The following is a 17,111-nucleotide window of genomic DNA, read 5'->3' as shown; positions in this document are numbered from 1 at the left end:
CATGGAGGTAGGAGCCTGGTAGGCTACAGTCCATGGGGCTGCAAAGAGTCGGACACGACTGAGCGACTTCACACCATAGACATAGCTTCCTCCCTATTCATCTCATGCAGCTACAGAAATGAACAGAGAATACAAACCAATAATGTTTCATCTTCAGGCCCTAAAGATTCAAATAGTGCCCACAGAAATAGGAAAATAACTCAGTATGAAGCCATAGGTGGTATTTCTAGGCAAATAATAACCTCAAATAAATTATTCTGATTTGAAGTTCAGAATAAAAGAGACAAAGAGACAATCTTTAATAATATCTATAAAAGAGAAAAAGAAATCAAACACCAGCATCAAACAAGATACCCTAGACAAAGTTTACTCTTGCAAATAAAAATTAGGAAAAAAATTTAGAAAATAATGTTTAATAATGTCAGAGAAAATTGATACCAGAATAAAATAAAAATAGCACAGAGTTCTGTTGCCCTAAAGGTCTGGGAGCAACAAGAATGAAGACAGAACAGGAAATCTGGTGCAATGGGTCAGGGGACCTGCAGCCTCTATTGGACTGAGGTGTCAAGTCCACTCTGAGCCCAGCTTTTATTCCCGATTGCAGACTACAAGACTTTCTTTGATCTATCTTTCCCACGACACTACACTGACATAGTCCAGCTCTGCTTGTTTTCACCCCAGGCCATTTCTCTGGAATGGACAACCAGCAATGTTCATACCTAACGCCGATCTGGTGTTCCAAGGTCCATGCTTTCATGATCCCAGTCATACTCCCTTCTGGATCTGGCCCTGGAGTCTGTAACAAGGCTATTGTTCTAAGAAAAACATGACAAATAATCATCAACACAGTTTCTTGATATATGCTGTTTTTCCAGGTGCTATTTATATGAAATTTCTCAAGGCTGTGAAAGCACATTATTAGAAATTCCCTCTACAGAGTTCAGTGTTTTAGGAGGGAGATAATATTGCTGGATCTCAAATTCATTTGCAAAATTTACCCTACAGAAAAAAATGAACAAATAGCACTAAGATATGTTCAAGATGTCCAAAAAACGCAGAAGAAAAAATGGATCAAGGTAATTTAGAAAAAAAGATAATTAGATACAGAAGAAAGACAATAAAAACTCAGACTATAAAGAACTGGTACAAATAAAAGGACAGGCTCTATAGAACATAAACAATTTTTTAAAACTTTCAGTAAGTAGAGGCTTACCTAAATCTACAGATTTAAAGGGATCATTAAAAATAAATAAAATCAGATTTTGTATTAAAAAATAAAGGGATCATTATACCACAGATAAAAATTAACTGGAATAAACTGCTCTACAAAATCATGTATAAATATGATTAACATCTTATTCATTTAATTATTCAGATTCCCAGCAGCTTTATTAGCAGGAAGTCCAATTATCTCCCTCTTGAATCTCCATCCTCCTACAGAACTATCCAAGCATTCAAAGTCTCCAAAAGGTCAAAAGGAGGCCACTCTGGCCTCCACCTCTATGCAGGAATAGAACTGCACCAAGATTTGTCCGCTCACATCAGTAGCCTCCACCGTAACCCAAGAGGTTACTGAAAATCAGTTCATACAGATCAGGCTAAAAGCAGGTTACCATTAGGCAAATAAGAGAGTAAAAATGTGGCAGGAGAGAGCCATTCCTGGATGCCAAAATGAGTCTCAAAGAATCTCCCTCCAAGATCTTTATTGATTGAAGAGAAAAAATCAAAACACCACATTGGAAAGATGCTGCCAACACCACTTTAACCAAGGGATCCATATTGATGTCCTCTCCAGCAATGGGACATCGTTATAGTTCATGATAGGAGGCACTGATAAGAACATCTTCACTTGTGGGATTTTTTTTTTTTTGGCCAAAAATATGTAATTTCCATCTAATTGTGCATGATAAAGTACCAGACAAACACAAATTGAGGGAGATTCTAAAAAAATAACTGACCAGTGGTGTACTTCAGAAGAGTCAAGGAGAAAGACCGCGGAGGACTGAGGTCATGTGACAAACAGAGCGGGTGAAGGAAGCGTGACCTAAATGCAGTGTGGCGTCCCGAATAGGACACCGGACTGGGGAGGGGACACTGATAAGAACGGAGCAGATCTGAAGAAGCTCTGTGGGTCAGTCAGTTTACTGTGTTCATGTTAATTTCCTGGTTTTGGTCATTCTGTTAAGATTATGGAATCTGTTGTTAACTTAGGGAAAGCTGAGTGAAGAGCAAACGGGAATTGTCTGTACAATTTTTGCAACTTTTCTGTAAGTCTAGAATTATTTCAAAATAGAGAGATTTTTCTAAGTCCATAGAATTCACCTAATCCTGACACAGACGCCAGTCAGGGGCACATTGTCCTTTGAAAGGGAGTGATCCTCAAAGCTGTCCCAGCCAAGTTAGTCCCACTGTTGGGCTCCTCAGAGAGTAGCTTTTAGTGCTCAATTCTTTCCTTTTTTTTTTTTTTTTTAATACACAGGTACATCTCAGGGTCCCCGTTGGGTCAGAAGTTCTGGGGTGAGACTGGTTTCTGATTGTGACTTCTTCGTGATATCAAAGGGCACTCCCCAGGTGGCACTAATGGTAAAGAATCTGCCTGCCAATGCAGGAGACTTAAGAAAGGCGGGTTTGATCCCTGGGTCTAGAATATCCCCTGGAGGAGGGCATGGCAACCCACTCCAGTGTTCTTGCCTGGAGAATCCCATGGACAGAGGAGCCTGGTAGGCTACAGCCTATAGGGTCGCCTATAGACACGCCTGAAGCAACTTAGCAGCAGCATAATGTCAAAGCTATGTCTGCCTTTCACCACAGAAAACAATCCACAGAGCAAGCAGAATCTTTATTTCCAATTCTTGAAACATGGAAAGTCAGATTATTGCCTTTCCCTATTTTTCTCATCACTCACTCATCCCAGATGGGCAGACACAGCTGGTTCCCATCCTGCACCCTGGCCCTGTGAGTCATGTGCTCCTGCTAGCAGCAGGCTCCAGTCCGCTGGGTTGTCACCTACAGGGACTCCTTACCTGAGAGAGGGGAAGAGGCACTGAGGGACCTCAGTCCTGGGCAGCAAGGAAACCTCCAGTGGCGGGAGGAGGTGGGATGGCTTTGTGAGACAAGAGAGCGAACTGCTCAGATAAATCCAGGGTTTAGGATCGAGTCCATTGATTACCAGTCTTCTCAGATGTGACTTTCATCAGGGCCCAACTAGCTGCGCTGGTGCAGGCGTGAACAGCAGAGAGCTAGGTTCATCCAGGGTAAGGTTTTGCTAGACGTGGAACAAAAGAGAAAAGGCATAGCAATTTAGGGTATAAGCAAAGGCATCGTTGAAATGACAAACCTTTTAATTTAAGGGGAAAAAAAGAGAGGTGTTAAAAAAAAAAAAGGCTAGCAAATGGGGAGAAAATGCAGAGATGAATGAATAAGTATATTTTTATGCATTTCCATCTTTGTGCAGATGTTCTACATTTGCTGAATGAATTACTCCTTTAAAAGAGTGAGATTTTATTTTTATTCTTTATATTTTGCATAATATATGTTATACATTCTTGTATCAGTTCAGTCACTCAATAGTGTCTGACTCTTTGGGATCCCATGGACTGCACCAGGCCAGGCTTCCCTGTCCATCACCAACTCCTGGAGCCTACTCAAACTCATGTCCATCGCATCTTGTATATTTTATGTTAATTATCAAATATTTTACATAAAAACACAATGCAGAGGTGAAAACACAAAAATTCTGTTATAAATCTCTTTACAAGGTAGATAATAAAGCCCAACCTTCCATTTACAAATTATGCAACTCACGCTTTGTTTCTCAGATAGAGGATTTCTTTTTCTTTTGAAGAGTAGTCATGCTTAGTTGATAAAGGATTCGAAGTGCTTGTTCTCGGTGAGCTTCCAGTTGGGGCAAGAATTTTGTTCCGGGTAGAACTGATAAAACATTGCTTTAGGAAGATTTTCTGACCACACCTGATCATTATATTCTAGCGTGTTTTCCTCACCATGTCAAGTAAGGCCTGGCTCACGCAAACACAGCTCTCCAGCTGCTCTGGCCCAGCCAGCAAGGACGGTGGAGTCTGCATGACAGTCCAGATGATGTTCGGTACCGGCGGCCACAATCTGGCACAACCGTGAGGGGGCTTCCCTCTTCCCTCAGCTGGTAAAGAATCCGCCTGCAATGCAGGAGACCTCAGTTCGATCCCTGGGTCAGGAAGATCCCCTGGAGAAGGGAATGGCTACACACTCCGGTATTCTTGGGCTTCCCTGGCGGCTCCTTCGGTAAAGAATCCACCTGCAATGAGGGAGACCCCGGTTCGATCCGTGAGTCAGGAAGATCCCCTGGAGAAGGGAATGGCTCCCCACTCCAGTATTCTGACCTGGAGAATCCCATGGACTGTCGCAAACAGTCAGCACGACTGAGCGACTCTCACTGAGGCGACAAGAGAATGCCTCACAGAGACTCCCCAAACGCCCTCGGATGCGCGGCCGGCCTCGCCGCAGCCGACACCGCACCTGTGAGGGGAGCCCGCAGAGACCTCAGGGCTTCCGGGTGACGCGCCTTCGGCCTCAGGCTTGTCTGACCGGCGCCCTCTGCTGCCCTCTGGTGATCCTTAGCGGAAACGCACACCCCAAAGCTCCACGAAGGGCTGCAGAAAGGCAATCTAGTTCCGGGGGAGAGGTGACCCGGAAGTGAAGCTGCAGGCGCACTTTCCAGAAGGTGGCTGTGGCGAGAGGTGCAGTGACAGAGGCAGAAGGCCCACGGGTTCGACTTGTGCGCGTCCTTTCCGACCCCGCTCTCGTCTATTCCCTACAGCTGGCGGTTCTAACAGCACGGCGGCCCCAGGCCCGGCACCGCGTGCCCCGCTGCACCTCAGAGGTGACAGCCAGGGGGCGGGAGCGGCCCTCCGAAGACTTTGACGCCAGCCCTCAAGGACTTCTCTGGTGGCTCAGACGGCAAAGCGTCTGTCTACAATGTGGAAGGCCCGGGTTCGATCCCTGGGTCGGGAAGATCCCCTGGAGAAGGAAATGGCAATCCACTGCAGTACTATTTCCTGGAGAATCCCATGGACAGAGGAGCCTGGTAGGCTACAGTCCATGGGGCTGCAAAGAGTCGGACACGACTGAGCGACTTCACTTTCTCAAGAGACCACGACAGCTGTGGGTGGGTGGGCTGCCCACCGCGCTCACAGGCCCGCCTGTGCTCGTTCCCCTGAGCCACCACCCCATCCTCAACTCCTTTCCAGCTTTACTGCTCCAGCCCTTGTCCAGTTCCTGTCAATTCAGTCGCTCAGTATATAGGACTCTTTGTGACCTCATGGGCTGCAGCACGGCCAGGCCTCCCTGTCCATCACCAACTACCCGAGTTTACTCAAACTCATATCCATCCAGTCAGTGATGCCATCCAAGCATCTCATCCTCTGTCCTCCCCTTCTCCTCCTGCCTTCAATCTTTCCCAGCATCAGGGTCTTTTCCAATGAGTCAGTTCTTCACATCAGGTGACCAAAGTATTGGGGTTTCAGCTTCAGCATCAGTCCTTCCAATGAACACCCAGGACTGATCTCTTTTAGGATGGACTGGTTGGATCTCCTTGCAGTCCAGGAGATCCTCAAGAATCTTCTCCAACACCAAAGTTCAAAAGCATCAGTTCTTCAGTGCTCAGCTTTCTTTATGGTCCAACTCTCACATCCTTACATGACTACTAGAAAAACCATAGCTTTGACTATAAAGACCTTTGTTGGCGAAGTAATGTCTCTGCTTTTTAATATGCTGTCTAGGTTGGCCATAGCTTTTCTTCCAAGGAGCAAGTGTCTTTTAATTTCATGGCTTCAGTCACCATTTGCAGTGATTTGGAGCCCAAGAAAATAAAGTCCATTGTTTCCCCATCTATTTGCCATGAAGTGATGGGACCAGATGCTGTAGTCTTAGTTTTTGAATGTTGAGTTTTAAACTAGCTTTTTCACTCTCCTCTTTCACTTTCAGCAAGAGGCTCTTTAGTTCTTCTTCACTTTCTGCCATAGGGTGGTGTCATCTGCACATCTGAGGTTATTTTTATTTCTCCTGGCAATCTTGATTCCAGTTTGTGCTTCATCCAGCCCAGCGTTTCTCATGATGTACCCTGCATAGAAATTAAATAAGCAGGATGACAATATACAACCATTATGTACTCCTTTCCCAATTTTGAACCAGTCCATTGTTCCATGTCTGGTTCTAACTGTTGCTTCTTGACCTGCATACAGATTTCACAGGAGGCAGGTAAAGCAGTCTGGTCTTCTCATCTCTTGGAGAATTTTCAACAGTTTGTTGTGATCCACACAGTCAAAGGCTTTGGCATAGTCAATAAAGCAGAAGTAGATGGTTTTTTGGAACTCTCTAGCATTTTCGTTGTCGAACAGATGTTGGCAATTTGATCGCTTCTTCCTCTACCTTTTCTAAATCCAGCTTGAACATCTGGAAGTTCTCAGTTCCATATACTCAAAGTGGTTCTGCTTCCCTGAATGAACTTCACTGAAACACTCCCTCTGGGATAATGAGTGCCTGCTCAGTCACTCAGGCATGTCCAACTGTTTTGCTAACCCATGGACTCTAGCCCGCCAGGCTCCTCTGTCCATGGGATTTCCCAGGCAAGAATACTGGACTGGATTGCCATCTCTTTCTCCAGGAGATCTTTCTGATCCAGGGATCAAACCTGCATCTCCTATGTCCCCATTGGCAGACAGATTCTTTACCACTGAGCCATCTGGGAAGCCTCTCTGCAATAATCCATAAGAGCAAAATGAGTACCCTGTGCCCCTCCTGCTTCCCTGGATAAATCAGCACCAAACACAAATCTCTGGAAGCTTCATTTCATTGGTGGAATCCAATTCATATTTGCATTCTTGCAAATAAGGTAAGCAGAAAGTGTGTGGTGTTTTTGTTTTTAAGTATTAAAACGTGGAGGTGATATTTGTTAGTGCCCGATTGAAACAGGTGGCATCATTAATCTGGGTAGTTTAATGATAATTTATGATGTGGGTAAGGTTTAAGGCAGGCTTCCCTCCTGGCTCAATGGTAAAGAATCCATCTGCCAAGGGAAGAGACACAAGTTCAATCCCTGGGTGAGAAAGATTCCCTGGATAAGGAAATAGCAACCCACTCCAATATTCTTGCCTGGGAACTTAGTGACTAAACAATGACAACAAGGTTTAGGGCAAGTGGAGAGCAGTTGCAATCCCAAAGCCTGAGGAATAAGGAGAGGGAGCAGATAATAAAACCAGAGAAGGGTGAGGAGGGTGCGTTTAATTGGAGCTTTAAATATTTAGAAAGTCCAACATTTTGCAGAAGTGATTTCTTCAGGATGCCTCCACTGTCCCTCCCCGCCTTTCTTTGTTTTTCTTACCTAAAGTAATTACTTCTGTGAGCTTTTTTCTCATGTCATGCCAACTCTGATTTCTCTTATACTTTCAGGGGGCTAGCCTAAAAAAATTTCATATTGCTGTAATCCATGTTCTCAAATATCTCAGAAATTTTTAATGTACATTCACTCATAAAACTATTCTGTCTTCTGTATTTATTTCTTTATTTTGCAGTTGGCACTTTTAATTTTTCTTAAGAGTTTTCATGAAGCTTATTTTCCTCCACCAGTATTCTTATTTCCTCATAGTCTTGAAGACCTAGGACTGTATGCTTTTACATAAGTTCTACTAGGATTTCCCTAGTGTCCAGTGGTTAAGACTCTGCGTTTCCACTGAAGAGGGCATGGATTAGATCCCTGGTTGGGGAACTAAGATCCCCTATGGTGGAGTCAGTGCAGCCAAAAAAAAAAAAACCACACACACCAAAAAGCATAATAAAAAGAAATAGCTCTACCAGTTTCTTCATTTTCACTTTAAAGGCTCTAAAAAGCCCTTGTGAAGATTCTAGGGGTTCTGGAATAATTTTAAGGAGAATTAAAAAAAAAAAAGTATTCTTTCTTTGCCAATTTTAGATTCTTAAAGACCTTAGTGGATTTTTCTAAATGAGAAGCTTCAAAGTAATTTGTTTGCTTTCTTTCTCCCTATGAGCTTTCTTGACAGTCTGACCAGAGAGAAGCTGAAAATTTCACATGAGCCTCTTGCAAGTACTTTAGGAGGCTATCCTTAAATCTGATTCTTTCTCTTCTACTTAATAGAGTTTTATCCCCCACTCTGGGCTGATGTTAGTCACTCAGTCCTGTCTGACTCTTGCAACCCCATGGACTATAGCCCACCAGGCTCCTCTGTCTATGGGATTCTCCAGGCAAGAATACTGGAGTGGATTGCCATTCCGTTCTCCAGGAAATCTTCCCCATCCATGGATTGAACCCAGGTCTCCTACATTGCAAGCAGACTCCCTACCTTCTGAGCCAAGAAAGGGTTTTTAATGAAGTTTTTCTTTTCTCCTCCTGGTACCCTAATTTTAAAATGAAGGTGAATTTCTTAAACATGAAAATTTTTTGGAGCTCCTTTCTTCCCTTTCAACTTTAACAGTCTCTGACTTCTTGTAAGAAATGTGCTTCAGCAAAGCTTAAAGGCAATGGGGAATTCATTATTGAGAAAATTTTGCATGAAGTTGTAGCCTTCCTTTCTGCTTCAAATACCCAGTTCTTCCTGAAAGCCTCAGGACATGCGATGGTCTTCTCTCATGAAGAAAGACATGATGCAAAAATTTAGGCTCAAGCTGGTACTGCCTCCCTATTGTGAAACTGAGGAATAGATGAAAGAATGTGGGTTTTAGAGTCGGAATACAGAGCTCAAGCTTTGTGTCACTGTCACCAAATATCAGCATATTTGTAATTGATTTGCTTGGTCTTTTTCAACCACATTTCCTTTACCTGCTAAAGAGGGAACCATGTCTACTACTAAGAATTTAAGAGAATTAAATTTAATAGTAAACATAAAAGTGTCAAACATGACTTAGCACATAGGGGGGCATTCAGAGGAGAAGCTATCCAGATATCCAAGCCCAGATACCAAACAAACTGACCGAGGGGTGCCTATTAATTGGTAGGAATGAAAAATATCAGACAAGCCCCACCCATTGATTCAGTTCAGTTCAGTTCAGTTCAGTCACTCAGTCGTGTCCCACTCTTTGCGACCCCATGAATCGCAGCACGCCAGGCCTCCCTGTCCATCACCAACTCCTGGAGTTTACTCAAACTCATGTCCATCGAGTCAGTGATGCCATCCAGCCATCTCATCCTCGGTCGTCCCCTTCTTCTCCTGCCCCCAGTCCCTCCCAGCATCAGGGATTTTTTCCAATAAGTCAACTCTTCACATGAGGTGGCCAAAGTATTGGAGTTTCAGCTTTAGCATCAGGCCTTCCAATGAACACCCAGGACTGATCTCCTTTAGAATGGACTGGTTGGATCTCCTTGCAGTCCAAGGGACTCTCAAGGGTCTTCTCCAACACCACAATTCAGAAGCATCAGTTCTTCGGAGCTCAGCTTTCTTCACAGTCCAACTCTCACATCCATACATGACCACAGGAAAAACCATAGCCTTGACTAGACGGACCTTTGTTGGCAAAGTAATGTCTCTGCTTTTGAATATACTATCTAGGTTGGTCATAACTTTCCTTCCAAGGAATAAGCGTCTTTTAATTTCATAGCTGCAATCACCTTCTGCAGTGATTCTGGAACCCCCAAAAATAAAAGCTGACACTGTTTCCACTGTTTCCCCATCTATTTGCCATGATTTGGAAGGAATGATGCTAAAGCTGAAACTCAAGTACTTTGGCCACCTCATGCGAAGAGTTGACTCATTGGAAAAGACTCTGATGCTGGGAGGAATTGGGGGCAGGAGGAGAAGGGGACGACCCAGGATGAGATGGCTAGATGGCATCACGGACTCGATGGACATGAGTCTGAGTGAACTCTGGGAGATGGTGATGAACAGGGAGGCCTGGCGTGCTGCGATTCATGGGGTCGCAAAGAGTCGGATACGACTGAGCGACTGAACTGAACTGAACTGATGGGACCAGATGCCATGATCTTAGTTTTGTGAACTTTAAGCCAACTTTTTGCCCTTGATTATGCCTTAATGGGTTTCCCAGGTGGCACTAGTGGTAAAGAACCTACCTCCCAGTGCAGGAGACCTAAGTCACGTGGGTTCAATCCCTGGGTCAGGAAGATCCTCTGGAGGAGGGCATGGCAACTCAATCCAGTATTCTTGCTTGGAGAATCCTGTGGACAGAGGAGCCTGGCAGAGTCCGTGGAGTTGCAAAGAGTCAGACACAACTGAACACAAGATAAGACAAACACACTTTGAATGTCTCTTCTTTAAGAACTGTCCAACCATCAACAAAAAGACATGCCATGGCTTGGAAGAAAATGTGTGTAAAACCCAAGTCTGATAAAGGACTACTGCCGAAAATTTGCAAAGAACTTATTACCAAGCAAGAACTTATTCCCTGTTATGCACAGAAGCCAATACTATGGCACTACCTTTTCAGAAAAGAAAAAGCTTTATTGGTGGATTGGCATTGCAAGGAGACAGAAAGCTCTCAAATCTGTGTCTGATTCAGGATTCCAGGTGAAATTTAATGAGTGATGGGGAATAGATTGGTATGTGCAAAAGCTGGCAGGGTGGGTTTCAGTTGAAGGACTTTGAAACCTGGCCATTTATAGCAAGATCCTGTAAAGGGGCTTCAACACAGAGTCTCCCTGGACAGAGGGCCCTTCCCTTGCAACAGGGCTCCAGTGTCCAGGTTTTGGTCATGGCCTAGTCATTTGGCTCTATTTCAGAGGTTGGGGGGAAGAAACTTTGGTTCCAGTGTTATTTGAGGTCAAAATTGTCCCCTCTGAGCATACTTCAGCTGCATGACCTGTGGTTTCTGTTCTGTCATCTCTGAAAAACATTTAAGTATCTTTTCATTGATAGAGCAGGTCCAGTTTGGGCTGGTCCTGCGGTTACAAATTCTTACAGTTCAGTGAGACGGAAACAACTCAATTTAAAAGTGGATGAAAGATATGAACAGATAATTTGTATTAATCATTAAATTTTTTAAAATTTTCTTTTATGTTATTTTGAGAGGTTATGAAGCTATCTGGGGAGAGACTGCCCCTCCCAGGGACAGCCAGTTCTTAGAGACAGCAAAGACTGCGCTGGAAGCACATCCTCCTTTACAGACAAGCCCATCAGGCCCAGATCTATAAACGCAAGCACCTGTTTGTCTTATTCTCACGTATCAAACCATTATTCGCCTGCCTTAAATCATCGCAGGGCCAGGTACCATCAGCTGAAGACCCATATCCCACTGGAATCACTCAGACTATCTTCTCCTCAACTTTTCTTTGCCCTCAGAAGCTCCAGTAAAGCTGCCTCCTCTTCCCTACTCACAAGTGGAGGGGTGGGAAAGGGGGTAGGTTTCGTAGGCCGCACCAGCACTGCTCTTCGGGAAGATTGTAAAGTGTACGTGTGTGTGTGGATTCCTCAGCACCCTTTCTATGCTGCCCCCAAATTTCCCAAGGTCTCCCACCTTCCCCTGTCCTCTTGGTTTCTTGGAGAAGGACCCAAGTGCCTCTCTCCATTCTCTAGGGCAATTGTCTTCATTTTTGTTCACTTTAAAATAAGAAAATCTGTGTACCCTACTGCTCATTAAAAAAAAAAACCCAAACTTTGTATTTAAGTGTAGCAGATTTAAGATGTTGTGATTGTCTTAGGTGAACAGAGAAGGGACTCAGCCACACGTATATATATACATGTGTCCATTCTTCCTCAGACTCCTGTCCCATCCAGGCTGCCACACTTCACTGAGCAGAGTTCCCTGTGCTGTTCAGCAGGTCCCTGTGCTGTTCAGCAGGTTGCTTGTCCATTTTAAATACAGCAGTGTGTACCTGTGCACCCCAAACTCTTTAACTATCCTTACCTTCATCCTTCCCCTGACAACCAGAAGATTCTTCTCTATGTAAATAGAGTAAATGACTTCATTTGTTATCATTTCTTTTTAGATTCCACTTGTAAGAGATGTCATATGATATTTTCTCCATCTCTGACTTACTGCACTCAGTATGACCATCTCTAGACCTATCCATGTTGCTGCGAATGGCATTATTTCATTCTTTTTGATGGCTGCCTACTGCTCATTTTTAAAATCACTAAGATTTTATCATACATTTGAATAAGTTTGTTTCTTGTTAATCGTGCTCATGTGTGCTTGCTCAATTGTGTCTGACTCTTTGTTTCCTTATGGACTGTAGCCCGCCAGGAATACTAGAGCAGGTTGCTGTTTCCTGCTCCAGAGGATCTTCCCGACTCAGGGATTGAACCCATGTCTCCTGTGACTCCTCCATTTGCAAGTGGATTCTTTACTTTTGTGGCACCTGGAAAGCCTTCTTGTTAATAGATGGTCCAAAATAGTAAATATCTTATAATTTGAACTAGAATGATTGACTATAAGTGGAATTAATATTTTAAAATACATTTTGATGAAATAGGTCTTGACTACTCTGCTGAGTGGGCTTCACAGGTGGTGCTAGTGGTAAAGAACCCACCTGCCAATGCAAGATATGCAAGAGACACAAGTTCAATCCCTGGATTGTGGTCAGGAAGCTCCCCAACTGGACGAGGGCCTGGCAACCCCCTCCAGTATTCTTGCCTGGAGAATTCCATGGACAGAGAAGCCTGGCAAAGCCTGGCAAACCATAGAGTCGCAGAGACACGGCTGAAGTGACTTAGCATTCATGCAGCTTGCTGAATAAGCATAGCTCACCTAAAGAAGTGATATTGCACTTTATCTGTGGGTGTTATCCAGATTGTGTACGCATAATCATTTTGGTAGCCTCACAAACCATTTGATTTATATTTAAAGGAATAAGCATCATTATCTATGCTTGTTACCCTGTTGTGAATTTAATGTTCCAACATGGGCCTAACACCCTATTTCTCAGGCTAAACTTCACTTTTAATAGAAATGTATGTAAGATACCTATGCTTTGTTTAATCGTTGTAAGAGGGTTACTTGAACAAAAGCTTTGATACTTGTTTGTTTTGCTCTCAGAGGGATGAGCCAAGTACTGTGGTGAGATCTGAAATAGGGGTGGAAGACAGGTATGCCATCATCTCATACCACTGGGGAGTGAGGCATTTCAGGCAGATCAATTTTAGGAACAAGTACACAAAAATGGTGACATCACTTACAACTATTTGTGTAAGTGCACACTTTGGAAAGTTTTCAGGTATCATCGTGACTGTGAATGCCTATTGTTATCCTTTAAACCTTAACTCTATTTCAGACTTTATATTAATGAACTAAAATCCTTCATCCTGTTTAAAGAAACTTTGGATATCATGGAGCTGATTGTAAAACATATTTTGGAAGGTACTAGTACTTGTACATTGTCCCAGAAATTACTCAATAATGATTATCATCCTTTTCCTGCACTTAAGATCCATTCTGGTTTATTTTATTTCTAAGCTGTTAAAATATAGGTGTCTTTTTCAGATTACTGACAAAAGCTATTTTTTCCTTCTCCATTTTACATAGACTCTTATTTCTTCCAACCACAAAGACTACAGATTGTATTCACTTAAAATTTCAGTAAATTTTCATGTTTTTTTTTTAAATTTTAATTTTATTGGAGTATGGTTGATTTGGGCATCCCTGCTGGCTCAGATGGTAAAGAATCTGCCTGTAACGCAGGAGACCCAGGTTCAATCTTCCTGGGTCAGGAAGATCCTGTGGAGAAGGAAATGGCAACTCACTCCAGTATTCTTGCCTGGAGAATTCCATGGACAGAGAAGCCTGGTGGGCACCATTCCATGGGGTCGCAAAGAGTCGGACACGACTGAGTGACTGATAGACACACATGGTCGATTTACAATGTTGCGTGTTTGTCTTCAATATATAAAATAATGCATTACTTGAGACATTTCAAATGGGATTGATTTTTTTCCCTTCTGCCCAAGTCCTCATTTCTTCTTTAAGTAGCCTAGAAATGAAAACCTAATTTTTTAGTAGTTGGCTTTCCTGATTGGACAGATGGTGAAGAGTATGCTTGTGATACAGGAGATACGGGTTTGATCCCTGAGTCAGGAAGATCCCCTGGAGAAGGGAATAGCTACCCACTCCAGTATTCTTGCCTGGAGAATTCCACGGATAGAGGAGCCTGGTGGGCTTCACAGATTGCAAAGAGTCGGACACAACTGAGCAGCTTTGTAGTAATGTCAACTACAAATTGGCTCACGTCACAAGCATTGCCAGCAACTGAACAAGGGCGTCTGCCGTCTGCCTCTGTGGAGCCGGAGCCCGGTGCTGCTGCAGCTACTGACCGTCAGTGCCCCCGAGGGAGTTCAGGGCAGACTGGGGCGCTCTGTGCTCCATGGAATCTGGTGGGACAGGTCTTCAGAGGGTTGGAAATTTTCAGGAGCAGATTTTAAGATCCTAATCCTTGCATTTCCTCTTATCTAGAAAGGCACTAAATCCCTGCATGATGACATCAGATCCTCATGACTAGCAGAAAACCTCTGATAAAGTAAACACTTGATTGCATTGAAGTCCCCCTTCACTGAAATCTTATATATTGACCTTCCTCCACTACATCTTTGGAGCAGTCTCTCAGAGCTATCTGGTGCTGCTTCCCATGCAGAGCTGGACCATAAAGAGAGCTGAGTGCTGAAGAATTGATGCTTTTGAACTGTGGTGTTGGAGAAGACTCTTGAGAGTCCCTTGGACTGCAAGGAGATCCAACCAGTCCATCCTAAATGAAATCAGTCCTGAACATTAATTGGAAGAACTAATGCTGAAGCTGAATCTCCAGTACTTTGGCCGCCTGATGTGAAGAACTGACTCATTGGAAAAGACCTTGATGCTGGGAAAGATTGAAGGTGGGAGGAAAAGGGGACAACAGAGGATGAGATGGTTGGATGGCATCACTGACTCAATGGACATGAATTTGAGTAAACTCCAGGAGTGGTGATGGATAGGGAAACCTGGCGTGCTGCAGTCCATGGGGTCGCAAAAAGTTGGACATGACTGAAAAACTGAATTGAACTGAAGTCACATCCATACATTGATACTGGAAAAACCATAGCTTTGACTAGACGGACCTTTGTTGGCAAAGTAATACCTCTGCTTTTTAATATGCTATATAGGTTGGTCATAGCTTTTCTTCCAAGGAGCAAGCCTCTTTTAGTTTCATGGCTGCAGTCACCACCTGCACTGATTTTAGAGCCCCCCCCCCCAAATAAAATCTGTTACTGTTTCCATTGTTTCCCCATCTATTTCCCATGAAGTGATGGGACCAGATGCCATGATCTTAGTTTTCTGAATGTTGAGCTTTAAGCCAACTTTTTCACTCTCCTCTCTCACTTTCATCAAGAGGCTCTTTAGTTCTTCTTCACTTTCTGCCATAAGGGTGGTGTCATCTGCATATCTGAAGTTATAGATATTTCTCCCAGCAATCTTGATTCCAGCTTGTGCTTCTTCCAGCCCAGCATTTCTCATGATGTACCCTGCATCTAAGTTAAATAAGCAGGGTGACAATATACAGCCTTGACGTACTCCTTTTCCTATTTGGAACCAGTCTATTGTTCCATGTCCAGCTCTAACTGTTGCTTCCTGACCTGCATACAGATTTCTCAAGAGGCAGGTCAGGTGGTCTGATATTACCAACTTGAAGAATCTTCCACAGTTGGTTGTGATCCACACAGTCAAAGGCTTTGGCATAGTCAATAAAGCAGAAATAGATGTTTCTTTGGAATTCTTCTGCTTTTTTGATGATCCAATGGATGTTGGCAAATTGATCTCTGGTTCCTCTGCCTTTCCTAAATCCAGCTGGAATATCTGGAAGTTCATGGTTCACATACTGTTGAAGCCTGGCTTGGAGAATTTTGAGCATTACTTTACTAGCGTGTGAGATGAGTGCACTTGTGTGATAGTTTGAGCATTCTTTGGCATTGCCTTTCTTTGGGATTGGAATGAAAACTGACCTTTCCAGTCCTGTGACCATACTGAGTTTTCCAGATTTGCTGGCATATTGGGTGCAGCACCTTCACAGCATCATCTTTTAGGATTTCAAATAGCTCAACTGGAATTCCATCACCTCCACTAGCTTGTTCCTAGCGATGCTTTCTAAGGCCCACGTGACTTCACATTCCAGGATGTCTGGTTCTAGGGGAGTGATCACACCATTGTGATTATCTGGTCATGAAGATCTTTTTTGTATAGTTCTTCTGTGTATTTCTGCCACCTCTTCTTAATATCTTCTGCTTCTGTTAGGACCATACTATTTCTATCCTTTATTATGCCCATTTTTGTATGAAATGTTCCCTTGGTATGTCTAATTTTCTTGAAGAGATCTCTAGTTTTTTCCCATTCTATTATTTTCCTCTATTTCTTTGCATTGATCACTGAGGAAGGCTTTCTTATCTCTCCTTTCTATTCTTTGGAACTCTGCATTCAAATGCTTATATCTTTCCTTTTCTCCATTGCCTTTCACTTCTCTCTTTCTCTCAGCTATTTGTAAGGCCTCCTCAGACAACCGTTTTGCCTTTTTGGTTTCTTTTTCTTGGGGGTGGTCTTGATCCCTGTCTCCTATACAATGTCACAAACCTCCATCCACAGTTCTTCAGGCACTCTGAGGAACTAATCCCTTGAATCTATTTCTCACTTCTGCTGTGTAATTGTAAGGGATTTTATTTAGGTCATACCTGAATGGTCTAGTGGTTTTCCCTACTTTCTTCAATTTAAGTCTGAATTTGGCAATAAGGAGTTCATGATCTGAGCCACAGTAGCTCCCGATCTTGTTTTTGCTGACTATATAGAGCTTCTCCATCTTTGGCTGCAAAGAATATAATCAATCTGATTTTGGTGTTGACCATCTGGTGATGTCCATGTGTAGTCTTCTCTGTGTTGTTGGAAGAGGGTGTTTGCTATGACCAGTGCATTCTCTTGGCAAAACTCTGTTAGCCTTTGACCTGCTTCGTTTTGTACTCCAAGGCAAAACTTGCCTGTTACTTCAGGTATCTCTTGATACCTGAAGTCCTACTTTTGCATTCCAGTCCCCTATAATGAAAAGGACATCTTTTTTGGGTGTTAGTTCTAAAAGATCTCATAGATCTTCATAGAACCATTCAACTTCAGCTTCTTCAGCATTACTGGTTGGGGCCTAGACTTGG

The 17,111-nt window shown here is 43.3% G+C and overlaps 1 long non-coding RNA gene across 1 annotated transcript; it reads right to left on the bottom strand.

Moving 5' to 3' along the window:
* Positions 1 to 2,820: 2,820 nt before the first annotated feature.
* On the bottom strand, positions 2,821 to 4,602 carry LOC138441872 (uncharacterized). The gene is made up of 2 exons (XR_011257449.1): positions 3,805 to 4,602; positions 2,821 to 3,265 (listed from the first exon to the last, which is right to left on the bottom strand). It is a non-coding gene; the product is annotated as an uncharacterized lncRNA (long non-coding RNA).
* Between the last annotated feature and the right edge of the window lie 12,509 nt (positions 4,603 to 17,111).

Source organism: Ovis canadensis, chromosome 5 (genome assembly GCF_042477335.2).
Source record: "Ovis canadensis isolate MfBH-ARS-UI-01 breed Bighorn chromosome 5, ARS-UI_OviCan_v2, whole genome shotgun sequence".
NCBI lineage: Eukaryota > Metazoa > Chordata > Mammalia > Artiodactyla > Bovidae > Ovis > Ovis canadensis.
Note: the sequence above shows the minus strand (reverse complement) of the source record. Positions and strands in the feature narration are given on the sequence as shown.